This window comes from Dioscorea cayenensis, chromosome 1, assembly GCF_009730915.1.
Source record: "Dioscorea cayenensis subsp. rotundata cultivar TDr96_F1 chromosome 1, TDr96_F1_v2_PseudoChromosome.rev07_lg8_w22 25.fasta, whole genome shotgun sequence".
Taxonomy (NCBI): domain Eukaryota; kingdom Viridiplantae; phylum Streptophyta; class Magnoliopsida; order Dioscoreales; family Dioscoreaceae; genus Dioscorea; species Dioscorea cayenensis.
This window is the reverse complement of record NC_052471.1, coordinates 3,536,810-3,549,017: the sequence shown is the minus strand read 5'-3', so window position 1 is coordinate 3,549,017 and position 12,208 is coordinate 3,536,810. Positions and strand designations below refer to the sequence as shown.

General features: G+C 36.1%; 1 non-coding gene across 1 annotated transcript; it reads right to left on the bottom strand.

Moving 5' to 3' along the window:
* Positions 1-12,029: 12,029 nt before the first annotated feature.
* LOC120267583 lies at positions 12,030-12,136 on the bottom strand. Its single transcript, XR_005538498.1, has one exon. It is a non-coding gene; the product is annotated as a small nucleolar RNA R71 (small nucleolar RNA).
* Between the last annotated feature and the right edge of the window lie 72 nt (positions 12,137-12,208).

Below are 12,208 nucleotides of genomic sequence, written 5' to 3'. Positions count from 1 at the left end.
ATGTATTTCTTCTTAATTCAAATGAGAATAAATGTATAAATTTTTATGGGTAAAAAAACACAACATGAACGGTAAATTTCATTCTTGTGATATGCCTACAATGTGTATGATAAAATGCCTCAATGAAGTGAAATGATGTTTGCACCTAGTACTTAATATTTTGTATATTATTTTTATAGTCAATAATTAAATTTTTTTTACTTATTTATTTGTAAATCATGGATAAATTTTTTTATTAAACGACTAAGGAGTGAAGAGTAATCAAATGATCCTAAAGTACCATTGGACTCTAAATTAAACGATAACAACATTAATCCAAATTTTAAGTTGGATGACATTCGTAGTGACCTGGGACTTCGAAATCCAATTGAAGACTTCAATGTTGGGATTAGAAATCAAATTAGAAGAGAATATTTGACTAGAGGCCCATGAGAACCAATTGGCCACAATTTTCCATGAAAAGATTATGGCAAACAAAAAATAAAGTTTCAAGATGCTTGGTTTAAACAACATCCATGGTTGGAGTATAGTATGACAACAGATTCGGTGTTTTGTTTTTGCTGTTATCTTTTCAAGCCAACGAGAGGAAACTGAATAGGAGAAAATGCATTCACCAAAATGGGGTTCAATAATCGGGAAAAAGTATTGAAAAAATTCGTAGAACATGTTGGTGCCATAATAGTATGCATAATGATGGGAGAGTACAATTTTAAAGCTTCCAAAATCAAAAGCAAAGTGTGTCACACCAACTGGCTACACATTCACATGAGATAGAGATTGCATATCGTACTCGTTTGACTGCAGTTTTGGATGTGACTCGCTTTCTATTGAAGCAAGGTTTACCTTTCTATAAACATGATGAGTCCTCAGACTCATTAAACAAAGGCAATTTTCTTGAATTGCTTGAGTGGTATAGCTAATGAAATGAAAAGGTTTGGAAGACAATCAATCAAAATGCCCCTGAAAACAATCAAATGAGTTCTCCAAAAATTCAAAAGGAGTTGCTAAATGCTTGTGCTTCAGAGATAACACGTGTTATTGTTGATGATATTGGGGATAATTATTTTTCCCTTATGATTAATGAAGCCCAAGATGCCTTAGTGAAAGCAACAAATGGGAGTTGTTTTGTGATATGTGAATAGGAATGGACATGTGATAGAGAGATTCCTTGTTATGGTTCATGTGCTTGATACCTACGCTATTTCTTTAAAGAATGTCATAAATTGTTTATTTGCTAGAAACATATTGTCTCTTTCAAGGTTAAGAGGGTATGGATATGATGGGGCTTCAAATATGCGGAGTGAATTTAATGGTTCGAAGGCACTTATTTTAAGAGAAAATCCATATGCAAGATATGACCATTGCTTTGCTCACCAACAACGATTAGTGATTGTTGTCGTTGCTAGTCGAGAGTGTTGTTGGGGAAGAAAAACCAATATATTGCTTATGTAGCTTATCCTTTAGACCTTTTTTAGGAAGGTTCTGTTACTAATAACAATAGAGTTGTAAGTGATTTTGTCATGCCCTGACCCGCCACTAAACAAAACAAACAAAATAAAATAGAGAATACTCAGATACACAGGGAAGCAACAATATGATAACCTAATAGAAGAGTTCAATGAACATGCTTGTCTCACGTACAATAAAGTTTTCAATAAACTAAACAAGCAAACAAACCAAACAAAGAGAATATAAACATACTAGTGGATCCATGTTTTTATACAACATACTCATGCCTAAAAATACAAATACAAGATACAGGAAGTGAGTACATGAAGTAAGCTAGTAAATGCCCAGCACACCGAAACACCACAACAACGCCACACTACAGGTTGCTAGATCCTGGGAAGAAGGAAGAGGGGTGAGTAATCTAGGTTACTCAATGAATGGGTTAGCACAAATCAAAAAGAATATCAAACCGAGTAGAATATACATCAATAATCAAGCCTTTGAAAAAATACAAGAATTTTGATTGAAGCAACAATTTGCATCATATATATATGTGTGTGTGTGTGTGTGTGTGTGTGTGTGTGTGTGTGAAATCCATAATCATCAAAAATGACACATTTGTCTCAAATCCGGGTTTCACTTTCAAAACCATCATCTACAAGAAGAAAACGAGTTTGTAAAACATCAAAGTGTGAAACTCATCATAAACTCATTCTTTCCAAATATATGAGGGTATAATGCATGAAATTTCAACAAAATAAACATGAAGTCTCAAATAAGATAAAGCATCTCGGAAAGCCGAAGAATTGTCTAGAAAATCCTCTAAACTGTAGTTTTAGCCGAACTAAGTTCAAAGCCGTCAAGGCCCTCATGTCCTTGACATTGAACCACAATTTTTGTATGGTGACTCCAAAATCTCAATGTATCATCTAGTCAGGACTCTATGAGCCACCGAAGATGGATAAGCAAAACCAGATCCTCCATGCCACCTCCCCATGGGGACCCCCTACTGCAACAGGCGGGTTACAACTCCATCACCATCAATCACCCCGTAGGTGTAACAATAATTTAAATCACAACAATTAAACAATCGGTCGATAACCAGGATGATGTCCACATGCCGAGAATGAGCATCATTCCACATAAATGTATATCACAAGCATTACATACTCAAAAATTGCATACCTCGCTTCAAATGCGATAAATCAATATATATAAATTTCCATGCACATATTCACCAAATAGTAATACTATTGATCATAAACCAACAATATAGAATCTCATCTAAACAAAGTTTTATAGCGATAAAACCACGGAAATCTTACAAGTTAAAACCATGAAAAACCACAAGTGATATTCCAAGAGAATTATGAAATATGAGCCCCACTCACAGCTTAGGCGAGAAAGCCTCAAGCTCGCTACTCCTCCGTCAGCTCCTTGCCTCGTGATGAGCCTCCACCACCTAATCAACCAACACAAGCACAAACAAGCACCAAGAATTACACAAAAAAAGCAAACATGAACCCTAAATTACAAATGCCATGAAACCCTAAATCGGTCCAAGGATTGGCTCAAAACTGGGTCTTTAGGTTACCAACGAACTCCTAAGGGTCTAAGCTTCACTCTAATGCAAAGAAGCCAAAGAAACAACTAAAGTTCACCGGTGCTATAATACTACTACATTAATCCTGATCTACAATAACCACAGTTTTCTTGCAAAATATGGTTCCAATAATACACTCAACCATGGAAGAACAACCAAGCAAATCATCCTCTCAATTCTTAACAACAACAAGTAAGAAGAAGAACAAGGATCAAGCTTCTTCCTTAAGTTCACAACCTAACTCTACTCCATCTACCCTTCCAAGCACAAAGAATAAAAGAAAAACAAAACAAAAAAAAAAAAGGGTAAAAGCTCACCTCTAAAACTCAAGCAAGAAGAAGAAAAGGTTCTCCAAAGCTCTTTTTCCCCAAAGGAGAGCCAAGGAAATGTGAGGGAAGAGAGGAAAATGGAAAACTAGGGGGGAAAAACTGAAGTTGCAAAGCAATCCTCGGATTGCTATAGTACCCTAGCTACAATATCGCATGAGAACTAAAGTACTAGGTTGAAAGTGCTACAGTAATAGTCTTGGAAATTCGGGTTATAACAGATTTTTTTCAATATGTTAATATGATTGTTAATGCCACCAGAGCATCATGTCAAAGAAGATACCAACTTCGGCAACATCATCATGATAGATTGGTTGAACAATTGGAGAAAGGAGATATACTTAGTGGCAAAGGAAAAATCAAGAGTCCGCTTAGCACGACCAAGGGGATACATGTTGGGGATCACATTACACTACAATTATCCGCCTAATTTCTATGTGGAACTCAGTTTTAGAGTAGTTTAAAATGTGCATGATGATGGGAATTTTGATAATTATAGAGGCGTAGTGGCAAGCTTGATTGACAAAATGAAAAATTATCAATTTGTATTTGTGATGTACTTGATGAGAGGTTTATTGGGGATGACAAATGAGTTGTCACTTACCTTACCACAAAAGGATCGAAATATTATTAAAGCCATGTGATTGATTGAAGTTGTGAAAGCTCGGCTTCAACACTTTAGGGAGACAAGATGGGAGGAATTTTTGGTGAAGATTACCTCTTTTTTGTGAGGGAAACTCAATCCCTGTACCTAATCTAGGGGATAATATGCGTATTCGCGGTCGTTTTAGGCGGGAAGAACAATTCATTACTCATTTTCATCATTATTGTGTAGAGAATTTTTGTGAGGTATTATTTTCTATACTTATTATGCTTTTATAAATCTCATTAATTTATTCTTTTATTAATATTTGTTTTAAATTTTATTATTGTTTCAATGTTAGGTTATTGATTTGATTTCTCAAGAAATGCATAACCACTTTCTCAAAGCTTGCACGGAGTTACTTCTTTTGGTATCATGCCTTGATCCACGGGATTCATTCTCTATATTCAACATCCATAAGCTACCCTGTCTTGTAGAGATGTATGTATCCTGAAGACTTCTCGATGACTGGGCGTATGATGCTTGAGGATCAACTTGTCACTTTCATTTATGATGTACGACATGATGATGATTTCACAAATGTCAGGGACTTGGGATGTTTTGCTATGAAGATAGTTGAGAGAGGTAAACATACTATTTTCCCACTCGTTTATCTTCTTATTGAGTTGGTTTTGGTTTTACTAGTTGCTAGAGCAAGTGTTGAGAGAGTATTTTCAGCGATGAATGTTGTGAAAACTGACTTACACAATAAAATAGGAGATGAGTGGATGAACGATGCCATGTTTGATAATATCAAGGAAGAGGTTTTGCAACTATTGACAATAAGATAATTCTACAATGTTTTCAATAAATGCAAACTCGTCATATTCAGTTACTTCCTTTTAGTAGCATGGATCGCATATATGGTAATTCTAGATCGAGTATGCACAAATAAAAGTTTATATATTTTGAGGTTGTTTTAATCAAAGGTTACATTGTCGCACTATTTTGTATTGGAAATAATTATTATATTGAATGAATTTTTTTTTTTTTACATTTTTCCTTCGGCCCCCTACCAATAAATCTTGGTTTTGTCCCTGATTCCACTACACCAAGTAGTGGTTGTTAACTTATTTTTTTGTATTTTGGAAAGTAATATAATATTATGATTATAAAGTGGTTTTATTTATTGGGAATATATTTAATTTTCTCTGGAAAAGCATAGATGTAATTTGAGTATATGCTTTGTGGTTCCTTGTGAAGTATTAAATTTATAAGTTGGTTATATCTTTTTGAATTTGTTTGTTTCTCTAGATAAAATTTCTTAAGCTCGATTTATTTTTTTATAAAATAGATAAATCATATACTGACATGACCAGCTTGTTTTTCTAAACAAAATTGAGTTATTTGCATTTTTTTTTTGTTAGACATGTTGGCAACTTGAAAAAGTGATTCGGTTATTTGCATATTGGCCCTTATAAGATCTCTTGATAACAAATTGATTGTGCATATTGAAGCAATTTAATATAGCTTATACAATCCTGGTTAACTAAAAAACTAAGGAGCTTTGTGTTAGGTTTCCCTTCTAGCTGGAGGGTGGCCCAAGTTAACCTACATGAAGACTAAGTTGAGAGGCTTTATAGAAGAGGTCATTAATTACCTTTTCCAGGGGTATTTTTGTAATACACTAAAATACACTCTTGCATCTGGGTTCTATTAGGTCAAGGGGCAAGGGGGTCATAGTACAGCCAAGAGAGAGCGCCTTCATCTTCGACTGAGAGAGAAAAGCAGAGAAAAATCTGCACAACATAGGCCTAGTAATTTGCCGTTTTCCAATTCATTAACCTTTGGATTTAGCACAAATTTTGTGAGTAAGTTCGTGGTTGAAAGATGCATGCTCTAGACAGTGGAGATCTGGTTTTGAGTTTTTGGGTGAAATCAACAGGTGACAGACTGCTGCAGTGTTTAGTGACTTCTTTCCTTTTTTTTCTTCTTCAATTGTTGTTTCATCTTTTATGATTTGCAAATGGGTTTGTTATCCATGATGATTGATTGATGGTGTCTACCTTTAGTATTATCTAGAGAAGACTCTCTTGTATTGCCCATTATTGTTGATTATAGTGGAAGATTAAGTGGTTTCGGTCCCATGGGTTTTTTCCCTCTAGCTTGGAGGAGGTTTTTCCATGCAAAAATTATGTGTCTCTATTTGTTATGTTTTGTTCTTACATTCAAATTTGATAGTGTGTTTAATCTTCATTGGTGTGTTATTCAGATTTCCTTGAGCACTTGCATTATAGTTCGCCTAACAAGTGATATTAGAGATCCGGATTGTTGGTTGTAATTTTGATTTGCATAAAAATGGAGTTCAACATGAAGATGATTAATCGGAATGGAAAAAAACTATTACTTGTGGAAAATAAAGATGGAAGATCTTTTATATGTTAAGAGTTTGAACCTACCAGAGTTTGTCAAGAAAAAGCTTGAGTTAAAGACCGACGCGGAATGGAGTTTTGACAACAAGTAGGTGTGTACTTTTATTTGTCAGTATATTAATGATAATGTTTCCAATCATGTTACTAAAGAATTTAATGCTAAGATATTGTGGAAAAATTTAGAAGACTTGTATGCTAAGTAGACCAGAAACAATACGATGTACTTGATTAAAAGTGGATGCATTATCGCTATAATGAGAAGACTCCTATAGCATATCACATAAATGATTATGTGGGTATTGTTTAGCAGATGAATGCTATGAGAATAAAGATTGATGACAAGGTTCTTGGGTTATATTTGTTGGGCTCGTTACCTGATTCTTGGGAGACATTTCGTATGACACATTGTAACTCTGCACCAGATGGCAAGATGACTATGACTTATGCCACGGAAGGAGTTCTAAATGAAGAGGTACGGAGGGACATTAATTCTTCATTCCAATCTAATATGTTGTTTACAACAGAAAGGGGGAGAAGTAAGAGTAAAGGTCTAGGTAGAAGAAGCAAATCTAAGGGCAAGTTCAGAAATGTTAAGTGTTACTGCTGTGGTGATACAGGTCACATCAAGAAGTATGGTCGTAAATTGAAGAAAGAAAATTCAAAGAATAAAGGCAAGGGCAAGAAGATGAAACTGGTGATAGTAAAGAAGACCAAGTGAATGCAACTGATGATTTGTTTATCGCTTATAACCTAGTAGTCAAAACTAGGTTGGATCGGACCCGGGCATTAGGTTGGCCCAGTTTAGTCCATAAACCCATTTAAATATAGAACCAGCCGGTTCAATCATAAACCAGATGAATCAGGCCGGTTCACACGGTTCTACCAACCAAATAAAAAAAACCCCTAAACCTAATATCTATTATCATTGACATATTGACTCAACTATAAAGCAAAAGAATCAATCTTCACTCAGTTCTATTCCAATCTCCAGTTCTCCACCTTAACCTTGGCGACGATGGTGGGGTGATGGGTGAGGCCATGGCGGAGGATGTGAGCGTGGGTTTGTTTAAACTGGTACAACATCCAGGTTTGATGGAGGGCGACGAGCGGACGAGGTTCGGAGGAAGATGACTGGAAACGAATGTTACCGGCGGTGTCGGTGGGGAGTGGGACAAGGATGGCAGGGAGGCAAGAGATCATCACAGGAAGAAATTGAGAACTGGTGATAATGCTCGCCGGAGATTAGATTTCATTTATTAATTATTTTTCTGGTTTTTGGATTGGGGTCGAATATTTGTGGACCAACTTACTTGTGGACCCAATTACTCTTTGTTAAAGAGCCTACAACCACACAAGCTTGTTAGAGGTGGCGTGGTGAACCTGTGGATAACTATTGAAAAATATATTCAGGGTATTACTACAGTGGTAGTAAGATTTTTATACAGAGTAATCTTGTTGGGAAACCCCAAGTGGAAAAATTAAGGACCTAAATGTAAAAGTTTTAAAAGATTTTGGGTTAAAGAGTAATAGAAAAATGGTTGATATAAAATGTTTATAGAAACCAAGGACTGGAAGGTAAGATGGAAGGGATCTTTTTGAAATATTGTGGTATAATCCAGGGACCATTGGATAATTTTAAAGGACCTTTTGGGAATACTATTTCATAATTCAGGGATTATTGGTGAGTTTTTCAGGGACTATTTTGTAAGAAATTATATTTTGAGGGACTAAACGTAAATTTCGGCTGAAAACTTAAGTTGTAGAAAAATCTAGATTTTGATAGTTTGTTTGTTCATCTTCTTCTCCCTTCATCTGCTACAGTAACCCGTGAGAGAAAAAAAATATATATGAAGAAATGAGAAGAAAAATGGGAGATTTGAGGTGGAGGATTGGAGATTGTCGGAGGGAGCTCGCCGGAGTGATGATTTGGCTTGGTAAGGAATTCTTGATGTTGTATTTTTCATGTATGTATGCATGTATGTATCTATGTTAGATTTGATGAAAAAATGATGAATTTGAATATATATTTATGAGAATGATGAGGGTGTTGTTTTGAGATGAAATTTGTGTTGAAAATTCATTGTATTTGTGATGAATATAGCTTGAATGGAGGATGAGATTTTTCGGCTTTACTGTAGCATTACTGTAGTACCGAGATTAGAGTTTGGTTTGGTTAATTAAGTTGATGATGATGATGATTAAGGTGTTAATGATGATGGTTAGATTGGAATTGGTTGAGTTAGCCAAGTTGATTTGGTTGGATCAAACCAAGTTAGAATTGATTTGGTTGAGTTAAATTGAATTGATTGAGTTGAGTTTGATTTGGTTTAACCAAGTTTATTTTAATTGAATTGGAATTGGGTTTGGATGAGAATTGAAGTGGTGGGGTTTAATTGAATTGATCTGGTCTGGGTTTGATCAAATCAAGTTGAGTGTGGTTGGACTTGAATTGTTTGGTTGAATTAAGTTGGTTGAAGTTGATTTGGGTTTGGTTTGGATGTTGGGCTGAACCAATTCAAGGAAAATTTAGGTTCGGTTGAACCAAGTTGGTTCAACAGAATTTGTATAAGAATTGAGTTGGTTCAAGACTGGTTGGTTTAATTAAACCTGGTTCAGTGAAATTGAGTTTGATTCAGTGAATTTGAGCTTGGTTCAGTGGAATTGAGATTGCTTCAGAATGATCTAGCCCAAATTGAGTTGGCTTAAGTGCAATTGGAGACCAATTTGATTATGCAAGGTCAGGTTTGAATCGATTGGAGTGAGTGGACCAATTAAAGAGTCGGTTATTGATTTTATGTATTTTCTGTTGGGTTCAATTATGTTTTTAGTTGTCATAATTATTTATTTTTATTATGTTATCCTGCTAGGTGTTGATTAGGCTTGGGAGGGAGTTTCAGATTTAGCAAGAAACCCAAGGAAGACCAGGTGAATTGATAGTGGCTATTATTTAAATTATTGGACAATTATTATTATTTTGAAAATAATTATCTAATTATTATTATTTTGAAATAATTATTTAATGACTAGTATTTCGGAAATAACGGTTTAATTATTTCATTTTATTATGTTTAATTGCGTATACTATTAGAATATACGTATATTTATTTGCCGTCGATGTGCTATGATAACCGTATTGATAGATCGGAGTTGTATAATTATGCGTGTTTTTAAATAGTGAAAATGCACGTATATATGATTTAATTATTCAATTCATGTATTTATTTTTGATGGGTATAGATGCTTTGATTTGGAATGATTTGTGAAACCATGTGAGCATATTAAAATGTTTTATCGGCATTGTTAGTGGAATTGGTTTTCATTCCTAGTATAGGAATGGTATCGTGGATCTGGGCTTTACTGGTGTTATGCATTGTTATACTTTTGGCATTGTCTTTGTGGAAAATAATGTTTATTTCCGTGATGTGAATGCTTGTCCTGGATAAGGATCCTGTGATATGATTTATACCGATTGTATTATTGCTATGTTTATTTGATGGTTTGGACAGTGACGGCGGGCTAAGGCCCGACTATTGCAGTAGTGGGTCCCCACGGGCCAGCCTTTAGAGGTTGCGTGGTGGACCTGAGTGTTGATTTCTAAGAGGGCCAGTTAAAGTGGGAGCGTAGAGCCCTGACTGCATATTCATCGAGTAGCCGGGGGTCACCGACCGGTGAACCGATGGGTCAACATTAAGGACATGGGTTCCTTGACGGCTCTGAACCTAGCCGCGGCCACGACGAAGGTTTAGAGAGTTTTCTAGACCATGTTATGCTCGGTGAGTATTGAGTATTGCTTTATTTTGAATTTGAGATTTATGTCATTTTTTTGAATTGTGATGAGGATAGTCTCTCACAAAATTTGTGTTTTCTGAGAAAATCGAATTGATGCTAATTTTTGTTGAATTTCAGTTTCAAAAGCTCTTTAAAGTTGTATTTTTCTAAAATTCTGGTATTTATGATAGTTGGGAAAATTATTTGAGAAATTGATCTTTATATGCTTTATGTATATTACTTTCAAATTATTTGAAATTATTGAGTCACTATCGACCAATTGAATGTGTTGTAGTTGCAAGAGAAGAACCTTAGTAGATCACTGTTCGACTATAGAGCTAGTCAAGGTTGACTCCAGGACTGCAGTGGGTCCCCCCTTTTTTTTCTTTCTTGTTATTATGTTGTGATCTTGTAGCTGTTGTACCCGCAAATTTGAGTAGTTACTTGTTGGATTTATGTATTTGAACCTGTAGTTGGTGTAAAATTGTAAATTGTGATTTGTAAATCTGATTTGATTTCTGAGAGGTGTCAGGTTTCCAGTTAAAAAGGAATTTTTAACTGATGGGTGCCACATTTACCTCGGTGGAAGGGGTGGGTGTGACACTAAGAGATTGTATTTATCCCAGGAAAAGTATATTCAAAAGATACTTCAGAGATTCAATATGGATAGAGCTAATGTGGTCAGCTCGCCTCTCGTTGCCCACTTCAAGTTAAGTACTTTGCACATTCCTTCTATATATGAGGATAAGATGGACACGCAGGGGGTTCCATATGCTTCAGTTGTTGGGAGTTTGATGTATGCAATGGTGTGTACAAGGCCCGACATCACCCATGTAGTTGGGGTTGTTAGCAGGTTTCTTTCAAATCCAGGGAAAGAACATTGGAATGCAGTGAAGTGGATATTGAGATATCTTAGAGGCACAATTAAATTAACATTGTTATATGGTGATGGGAAGTTCAATCTAGTTAGCTACACTGATTCAGACATGGCAGGAAACGTTGACTCACGTAAGTCTACATCTGGGTATTTGATTACCTTTGCAAAGGGAGATTTGCCTTGGCGATCAAGGCTTCAGAAGTGTGTGGCACTTTCTACTACTAAGGTAGAGTTTATTGTAGCAATGGAAGCTTGTAAAGAGGTGTTATGGATGAAGAAATATGTTGAGGAGTTTGGATTCAAACAAGATAGATATGTGTTGTTTTATGATAGGCAAAGTGCTATTTATCTTGGTAAGAACTCTATCTTCCATGCTAGATCGAAGTATATTGATATTCGACATCATTAGATTAGAAATGTGTTGAATTCCAAGTCTTTGGAACTGACTCTAATTATCTTGCAAGGTACCCATCTTATGGCACGAGCGAGTCAAGTGAATTTAGTTGAGCCCAACGACGAGATTGAACGAGCCTTGCATCAACGGTTGAGAGAAGTGGCCGAAAGTTCAAGACAACAAGAGATCCGGGTTGAATCTAGTGAGCCTTCAGTTATGGCCGAGCCAAGGAGAACTTTATCCGATTTTGAGAGGCCACAATTTACCGGGGAGGAATTTAGTGTGCAAGCACCTACTGTTCCGACCAATAATTTTGAGATCAAGGCAAGCACGATAGGAATGGTTCAAAACTCAGTACTGTTTGATGGGTTAGCTGATGAGGACCCACATGCTCATCTCTCTCGCTTCCTTCAAATTTTCTCAACCTTCAAGATCAACTCTGTATCTGATGATGCCATTAGGTTGAGATTATTTCTATTCAGTCTGAGAGGAGCGGCATACAGATTGCTCACTTCTTTAGCTCTTGGTTCCATCACCACATGGAAAGACATGGTGGAGAAGTTCCTTGCTAGATATTTCCCACCAAGCAAGGCAGCGAGACTGAGACAGGAGATTTCATCCTTCAGGCAAGGGGACACCGAGACATTGTTTGAGGCACATGAACGGTTTAAGGATCTTCTACGCATGTGCCCTCATCATGGATTCCCTGCATGGATGAGAGTGCAGATGCTTTGTAATGGGCTGAATTATGCTACAAGGCAGCTCATCGATGCAGC